The 9,810-nt window shown below is 38.0% G+C and overlaps 1 pseudogene; it reads left to right on the forward strand.

Annotated features, from left to right (window-relative positions):
* The first annotated feature begins 1,549 nt into the window (after positions 1 to 1,549).
* LOC116095497 overlaps positions 1,550 to 9,810 on the forward strand; it is an 18,891-nt pseudogene continuing 10,630 nt past the window's right edge.

Raw genomic sequence — 9,810 nt, forward strand, 5'->3', positions numbered from 1 at the left:
ACACTTGAGAGCTAGTGTGAAAAGTGAAGGCTGGCTGTAAATAAACCCCACAATTTCCTGCCAGGGTTTTTTCACGAAGCTTCCACCTGGAGGGAGTTTGATGGAAAGAAGGAATCTAATGGCAAACCTGGATAAGAAAAGACATCAAGCTGCTGGTGGGTTCCATGAAAGGGGAAGTGTAAAAAATAGGAGATATTTCACCTAACAAGGGGTGGGAGCATAAGGCACACTCAAAGTGTTAAAAAGCCACAAGGAAACATCAGAGCGGGAATTCCTAAGGTTGGTGCTAATCTTGTTTTTGTAGACCTTCACGTCATTGTGTCATTGCGACCACCAGTTATTTTTGTTTTGGCGGGTCTTAGCCTGGTCATTCTGTCTCAACATTCTGACCATCAGAACTTTGTTTTTATAGAATGTCCTTGGCTAACAGCTTCTCAGTGTTTGAAGCTGTTGCTTACAGGAGCTGGAATATGGCTCTTATTCTACTGTGAAACTTTATTTCTACATCTCTAGAACTGTTTTTCACTTTATTACTTCACTTCAGGTCAGATGCAGTGAAAGTGGACATGCTCCCATACATAATTAAGAATCTATCTCCAATTGAGATATGCTTACAATGGAAAAATGAATTTTCTATAGTGGAGTACTGCAATTAAGGTTAGGCACAATGCCTATAAGTAGATGGCTAACACAAAATGAACTGAATGGTAATTTTTTAGACTTCTTATCTCATATCTCTTTTGTCACTTTGGTCTTACTGATCTTTTCTTTATATTATGGTTTCTGATTTTCTTTTTTTTTTATGTCATGTGTCTTGGTTGTGTTTACTTTAGTTTTGTTGTTTTTGTTTTTTCAAATCTGGTTTGCTATTTGATGTTTGCCTGTTTGTTTTCTAAACAGAAATAAAGTATAAAGTTGAAGGGAGTTAGGGAGGATTTTTGAGAAGTTCAGGGAGGGGAACTTTGATCAGAATACATTGTATAAAAATTATTTTTCAAAAAAGCCTATTATCTACTTTATTATAAAACTTTTGCAATTATTATCAGCCCTATTCTATATGCTTCATTAAAGAGAATATTGCAAAAAATCTGAAAAGGAATGTATTTTATATCAAGAAGTATCCAAGCATTTGGAAAACACTAAATAACATTTATATTTAGAATGGTAGTTTCAAAAGTACATGACTATCAATACAAGCAAGTTTTGATTTTAGTTTTTCTAATGTTCTCAAGCAAAATTTAGGGGAAAATATGTGAACAAACATGCCCTGTCTCAGATATCATCACCAGACAAGCCAGTCATGTTGGAACAGGTCTACTGTAAACATCAGAGAGCTCAGGAGTGCTGAAGTTTGACACATGTGTGTGTGAGATCACATGACTTTTTATAGAAATAAGCAAAGTAGAAACCTTCCATTTTTTCTCAGGGAACAGATATGTATTTGAGAAGGACAAGTGATAAATATCACCCTGGAGGAAACTGGTTGAACCTGGTGAGATCACCAACTCTGAGCTAGAGGAGGTATATGTGAATATTGATGAAGGAGTTTTGCTGAACCACCTGTAGGTGACATGGATGGTTTTTGAAGGATCAGGAAAGAAATTCTTTCTAGATTTTGGAGCTCAAGTAAGTGATCTGTGTATGAATGATGTTTGGAGACAAGGATATTTCTTGCTTCTGTAAGTCTAGTCTTAAGGTTTCAACTCTAATAGCTAAATAGCTAGACAGTTCATCATATATGGGGCTTTGAGATCTGATGGGAAGTTAAGTCCTTCAAAAGAGAGAATTTGTTTTCAAGTTTCATTGTTAAGATAGCTGATATGGTTTAGTGTGCTGTGAATTTCAGAAATTATACTATTTCTATCACCTATTTTTAAAAATAAAGAATCAGAGAGAAAACAGTGGAGCCAATGTTTTAGACTTGACACTCACTAATAGAGGTATTTCCTGTTAATAAGACATATATAATAAAGTATACACATAAATATCCACCAAGATCATCACTAATACTTTGTTTATTTAAAAGGTACTTTATGTAAAGACATTCACTGACGTTAACTGAAATACAATGAAGTCTGTATTATATTTAAAAGAAATAATTTGTGAGTCTTAGAAATATATGTATAATCAAGAAATTGTCACCACAGTCCACATAACATAACTGTGACCTCAAAACTGTCTTGTTAGCTTTTGGGACCTTTCTTTCCTCCTATCCTCTTTCTTTGTTCCTAGGGAATCACTGATATGTTTTTATAATGATTAATTTCATTTTCTAGACATTTATATACTTCAATTATAAGATATCAACCAATCTCATCTGACTCTTAAGGCTGCCAAAACCTCTACAGATTGATATCTGACACTTATAGAAATGATTCACTCCCTTTATTGATGCATAAAGTATATGGCTAGCTATAGATCATTTATCCATTTTATTTTCAGAAAAATGGTTACTTTCAGCTACTTGCTTTTAATATGTACCAATACTAGATAAAAGACTAATTGAACTTTTATTTCTCTTGTAGTTATTTTTTCTTTACTTCCTTTTCTTTCATTTTTCTTTCTCTAATGACTTCATTTTTATTCTAACAACCTTGAACAAGCCAACAAAATCTAAGGTTAATGTGCGCATGCATGTTACAAACATTTTTTAAAAAATTATCTTTAATGTTTTTTTAACAGTCCAGTCATTTTTTTTCTTTCATGGTCTCCCCTCCAACAATTCCTGATCCCATTCCGACTCCCCTGCCTCCATGAAGATGTCCCCCACTGTCTTACCAGGCCTCCCTACTCCCTGGGGCCTCAAGTCTCTTGAGGGTTAGGTGCATCTTCTTTCATTGAGGCCAGACCAGGAAGTCCTCCACTGTATATGTGTCAGGGGCTTCATATCAGCTAGTGTATGCTGCCTGGTTGGTGGTTCAGTGTTTGAAAGATCTCAGGGGTCCATGCAATCTCAGGAGGTGGGAGGTGGGGGGACCCTCTAGAATGTACCAGAGACCTGGGAGGTGAGAGATGCCAAGGACCCAATGCATTGGACCTTAGTTGGGAGAGGTAACTTGTAGAGTCTACCTCCAGTAGAAAAAAACAGGGCATTAATGGAGGAATGGGGCTGCTATCCCACACTCAAAAATTCTGACCCAGAATTGTTTCTTTCTAACATAACTGCAGGGACAAAAATAGAGAAGAGACTGAGGGAAGGAGGTCATTTTACTTGCCCAAATTGGGATTCAGCTCAAGCATGGCTCTAAGGTTTGACACTATTAGTGATGCTATAGCATGCATACAGACAGGAGCCTAGCATGGCTGCTGTCTGAGAGGCCCGACAAGCAGCTGAAAGAGTTAGATGTAGATACTTACATTTCACCAATGGACAGAAGACAGGGACTACTGGGATTAAATTAGGGGAAGGATGGAAGAAGTTGAGGAGAAGGGTGACCCTATAGGAAGACCAGTAGTTTTCTTTTAAGAAAACATATCTTTAATAAATTCAGTCATGTTAATTGTTCTGAAAGTTGTGGGTGGTAATGAGAAGTGATACCAGAATCATACCAGTCATTTAGAAATTGCATTTCTTATGATACATCCTTGTTTGCTGGAACCTGCTCTTCCAGACAATAAGCCAACCAATTACCTACCCACAGCATGTGTGTAAATTGTGTGTAAATGATGGAATAAGGTTATATAACTTTTGTTATTTGTCAGATTAATGGAAAATATTCCAATAACTTTAGTAAATACTCACCATGCAATGGCCAAGTAGACCTCCTGCTTTCTTTCAATAGCAGAGGGATTTTCATGATCTTCATGGCCATAGAGATTTTCTCTTCCTGATCTTGACTCATCTCTAGAACATATGACTAAGGCCTTAACAAAGTCCCATATTTCTCTTTAATATATGTGCTATTTGAAACTCTTCATTATTGTTAGCTTATAGGCTGACTTGGCATGCTGACACAGTGAATAAACTTATCTATGACTTTAAGGTGATTTGTGTTTACCTAAAATGTAGTATACCAGTTAAGTTTGAAGTAATTTATTTGATTTTACATGCCATATCCAAAGATTCAGTTATATTTATATATGATTACATCATTTCTTTAAAATTAAATTTGAATATGTATTATGATTTTGCATCAAAGTCTAATTTAGAGTAAAATTTGAAGTTTAAATTTATCAAATGCCAGTGTTTCCTTATTTGTTATCTATCTATCTATCTATCTATCTATCTATCTATCTATCTATCTATCTATCTATCTATCTAATCTATCTATCTATTTGTCACACAAAACTCATTTACTTCAGTTGTGTCTGGGACAGGCCTAAAAACCTGATCACAGACCTGAGGCATACACTTCAAAAGGAGTCAGTCTCCTGAGGTAGTCCAGTCGCTGTCATCTCGTAGCTTAGATGTGTTCCAGATTGGTCTCTGCTAAAGTCTGTGGAGAGATCTGCGTGCTTCCTTTATACAGGCATAAAGGTGACCTAAGAAATATTTCATTATTAGCTAAAACTGAAATTAAACATTATTTCTTGGCCTCCACAGTATTTCAATAATCCTAATAGATTTCCTAGCTGTAATTAGCTTAGAATTTTTACTAAGAAGCTGTCTTATCAGACAGGGTGCCTCAAGAGTTAGAGATAGCAGTTAGGCACTTATTATCAGAGCAGTCACACACAAGACAGAATTGTTTTACATGCCAGAGAGAAGTTAGAAGTTGTAGGGCCTCCATCACTAGTGTTTGCACAAGTTTTATGCACAGTGTTACAGGTGCATCTGCTCTAGTGTGTTTAGAAGATTTCCCTTTTTAATTATCAACAACCTCTGATTACTATACTATTTCTGAACTTCTTAAACAATGATTATTGAGCCATGGGAGAGAGAAAAATGAGAAATATATGTTGCTTCAGTGCTAATTATTTTCAGTACCTTATTTTCTGCACTTTGGCCAGTTGTATTTATCTGTCTTAATCACTATGAACTGAAAATAGAAGCCTCTGAGATGATAATTGGGAGGTACATTATTCTGTGAGTATTAGTATAAGTCATTAGGAGTCATTTAAATATGTCAATTTTACAGCAAACTTAGCTAGGTTTTTGTAGTGTGCAGTTTCTACTACCTCACTTTAAGCTTCAGGGGCCCACTCTACTAGCCACTGCCCAGGAGCCACCCCAGATCCATGGATCACACACACACACACACACACACACACACACACACACACACACACACACACACACACACACACACACACACACACACACACTTTTAATATGCTCAAGGGATAGGGACTTCTAAGTCTCCCATGGCTAATATGCCCTTACCTTCACTTCCAGCTCAACATCTCTGAATCCGCCCTAAGCTTAATTGCTCAGTTACCTTTATTGCTGGCTCAACACCTCTAAATCTCCCCAAATCTTTGTGTTTCTAATCTCCCACCTGCTATCCTAGGCCCAGTTGAGGAAGTTGTCAATGGCCATTCCTCACATGGTTGTTGGCTTTCTCTCCCTCTGAAGCCTGGAGGATCCCATTTCTTCCTGCATCTTCTAGCCTTTTATTCAGGTTCCAGGCTCATTGTTTTGAAAGGGTAGTCTCTTTCTCTCTCTCTCTCTCTCTCTCTCTCTCTCTCTCTCTCTCTCTCTCTCTCTTTCTCTCTCCTCTCCCTCCCTCTCTCCTTCCTCTCTCTTTCTTTCTTTCCTTCTTTCATAAGTTCTTTATTGATTGTTTATATTAATCCTCTGTCAGCTGTATTGCTGAAAAAAAGTTTCCCCTTCTATATCTTCACCTAGTTGATGGTTTCTTTAGCTGTGCAGAAGCTTACTAGTTTCATAAATTTCCATTTATCAATTGTTAACCTAATTCTTGGGGAAATGGTTAGTAATGAAGAAGTGTTTTCTAAACCTCTGCCATGTAGCATACTCCCTATATTTTCTTCTAGTAGTTCCTGGTTTCATGTTTATGTCTTTGATCTACTTGAAATTAGTTTTCTGCAAAGTGGTAGATTCTAGTCTAATATAATTGTGCATGTGACCATCCAGTTTTCCCAGGTCCATTTGTGGAAGAAGCTGTTTCAGAAAATATTAAAATATTAAAGTAAGGAGTAAAATTCACATAGCCAACTAAAAAATACACAGTGCAGTGGATAGACATCAAATGCCAACTGGTTACATGTTGTACCAAAAGTGGGCCATTGCTGATGGCCTGGGTGAGGCTCTCTCTCTTTCCCGGTGCTGACCTGTGGCTGCACGACATGTTAGCTAAAAAGGAAGGCAATGTATAAATGAGATATTTTATTGTAGGAAAGAGAAAATAGGCTGATCAAGTAGAGAGAAGGAAAGGCAAGAGAGAGAAAGAAGAGGAAGAAAGCAGGAGAGCAAGAAGGCAAGAGAAGAGAATGAAGAGCAGGAAAGAGAGGAGAGAGAGCAGGAGAGGGAGGAGACAAAGAGCAAGACAGAGGGGAAGAGCAAAAGAGTGAGAGCAGAGATAAGAGCAAGAGTATGAGGAGGAAGAGTAAGAGAGAGAGAGGAGGGGGAAAACTGCCCCTTATATTCTACGGGGCATGGCATGCCTGGCTTGTGGTCAGATGAAATATTGATGTAGGGTAGGGTCCAGCTAGAATGCTGGGAGCTTGGAGCACTGTCTGCCTGATAGAATGCACATCTCCTGCAGGGGCAGCGGTGAGGGGTTATGACTGAAACAGGAACCAAGCACTCAGGAGTTATGATCAAGCTCCTTCTGCCCTCTGCAAGCAGAAAACTGCTCATGGAGGCTCCAGGGCTCAAAGCCAAATACTCGACTGAGCTTAAGTTGCCTGAACAGACGACTGCCCCACACTGCCCTACAGTTACTCTAATTTGTAAAACAAATATGGTATTAATTCATCAAAGTTCTGAGATTATAGACCAAACTATTTTTTTAATCCTTGAAATTGTCAATTCAACTTCAACACAATATCCTGATTGTTTTTTTCTCATTTTCTCTAGCAGTTGGATTGGAGACAGAGATCCATGTTCAGGCTCTTGATGCTGATGGAGTTATGGTGGTATGTAGTTCAGAAGGGTGGTTTCCAAGGGCCCAAATGGAGTGGAGAGATAGCAAGGGGGCAATACTTCCATACTTGTTAAAATCATATTCACAGGATGAAGCCAGATTTTTCCACATGAAGATGACTCTTCTTCTCACAAACACGTCACAGGGCAGCATCATTTGCTGTATTTTGAACCCTCTAACAAGTGAAGAGAGGCAAACAAGTATCGTTCTAGCAAGTGAGTACTGTCATCAGGTTTGGCTGTTGATCTGGAAATAAAGACAAAAATATGGAGGCAATTAATATTAAGAAAGCATTATGGAGTTCCCTTTGGGCTTTAGTAAGACAGGTATTGTCATTTAGTACGATGAGAGTTTCTGAAGGCAAGTAGACCATGATCCTCTGTAATATATTGATTGGCATCTTGAGAGTTATTTTAGTAGACATAATATTTTTGTGTCAGTTTAATAAGATACATATTTTGGTAACTAAGAATATTGTTGATATACTTATCTAGTTTTATCGATGTTATTCATATTTTATGTGTTTATATTTTTATCTATGATTTTATCTGTTATGAATATGTATCTAGAAAATGAATATATAACCAACATGTTTTTAAGTTTTATTTCATTTATTGGTATGTGTGTGTGCACATGTAAATTTACATGATGTAAAGGTCAGGGGACAACTTTCTTTTTTTTTATTAGATATTTTCTTTATTTACATGTCATATGACTTCTCCTTTCCCAGTTTCCCCTCAAAAAAAAAACAAAAACAAAAACAAAAAATAACCCCAAAAAACAACAACAAGAACAAACCTCTGTTCCCTCCCCTCTCTCCCTGCTTGCCACCCCATACTCTCTCGCTTTCTGGCCCTGGTATTCCCCTACACTGGGGCACAGAACCTTCAGAGGGCCAAGGGCCTCTCCTCCCGTTGATGGCTGACTTGGCCATCCTCTGCTATACATAAGCTGCTGGAACCATCAGTCCCACCATGTGTACTCCTTGGTTAGTGGTTTAGTCCCTGGGAGCTCTGAGGGTACTAGTTAGTTCATATTGTTGTTCGTCCTAAGGGGCTGAAAACCCTTCAGCTCCTTTGGTCCTTTCTCTAACTACTTCATTGGGAACCCTGTACTTAGTTCAATGGATGGCTGTGAGCCTCTACTTTTGTATTAGTCAGGTACTGTCGGAGTCTCTCAGGAGATAGCTATATTTAGGCTGGCTTGCCCTTCCTTCAGTCTCTGCTCCATAGTTAATAGCTGCAACTCCTTCCGTGGGTATTTGGTTCCCCCATTTAAGAAGGAATGAAATGTCCACCTTTTGGTATTCCTTCTTCTTGAATTCCTGTGGTTTGTGGGTTGTTCTTCCTGTATTCCAAACTTCTGGGCTAATAACCACTTATCAGAGAGTGCATACCATATTTGTTCTGTCAGAGCCTCTCAGGAGATGGCTATATCAGGCTGGAGTGTCATGTCCTTCCTTCAGTCTGTGCTCCATAGTTTGTCTTTGAAATTCCTTCCATGGGTATTTTGTTCCCTATTTTAAGAAGGAATTAAGTGTCCACATTTTGATCCTCCTTCTTCTTGAGTTTCTTGTGGTTTGTGGATTGTACTTTGAGTATTCTGAACTTCTGGGCTAATAACCACTTATCAGAGAGTGCATACCATGTGTTTTCTTTTGTGATTGGGTTACCTCACTCAGGATGATATTCTCCAGATCCATCCATTTCCCTAAGAATTTCATAAATTCATTGTTTTTTAATAGCCGAATAGTACTCCATTGTGTAGATGTACCACAATTTCTGTATCCATTCCTCTGTTGAGGGACATCTGGGTTGTTTCCAGCTTCTGGCTATTATAAATAAGGCTGCTATGAACATGGTGGAGCATGTGCCCTAATTACATGTTGGAGCATCTTCTGAGTATATTTCCAGGAGTGGTATAGCTGGCTCCTCTGGTAGAATTATGTCCAACTTCCGGAAGAACTGCCAAACTGATTTCCAGAATGGTTGTACCAGCTTGCAATCCCACCAGCAATGAAGGAGTGTTCCTCTTTCTCCACAACCTCTCCAGCATCTGCTGAGGGGACAACTTTCTTGAGTTAGTTTTTTTTTCTCCCACATTGGGTTTCAGGGACTAAACTTGGGGCCTCAAGCTTTTGTGGCAAGTAGTTTTACTTACTGTACCCTCAACTTAATGATTTTTTTAATGCTTGTCTTTGTTTATTTTTGATTTTGAGAAAAAAAATATCACCATGTAGCCCTGGTTGACCTCTAACTTGCACAATTTGCTAGGATAGTCTCGAATGTACTCAGACCTTCCTTTCTCTGCTCCAGGATTACTGGGATGAAAGGTGTGTGCCATTATGTGTGTTGCTAACTTTTATGACTGTTTTTGTTATGAATCCTAATTAGTTTAAGCAAGAAGCTTTTATCATCCTCAATTAATATTTAGTAGTATTCTTACATTTGAGTATAGTGTTGAATGATAGTTGACAGAAGCCAGGAATATCAGTAGTAAGTAACATGTGCAATGAAAGCACAGACTGCTTACTCTTGCATTCTTTGTTGTTTGGAAATGTAATACATGAATGCCAAAGACTAATAAGAAAGATTTTGCGTATAGTATATATAAAAATTATTTTAGTTAACAAGTCTCTGTTAGGGATGATTCTAGGAGAAGGATGTGAGCATCAGGTATATATACCCTTGATCTCACTTCTCACTTCATGAAATCTTTTTTTTTTTATATCAAGAGCAAAGGTCTCTTTCTCTCTCTCTCT

Source organism: Mastomys coucha, unplaced genomic scaffold, assembly GCF_008632895.1.
Source record: "Mastomys coucha isolate ucsf_1 unplaced genomic scaffold, UCSF_Mcou_1 pScaffold18, whole genome shotgun sequence".
Lineage (NCBI taxonomy): Eukaryota > Metazoa > Chordata > Mammalia > Rodentia > Muridae > Mastomys > Mastomys coucha.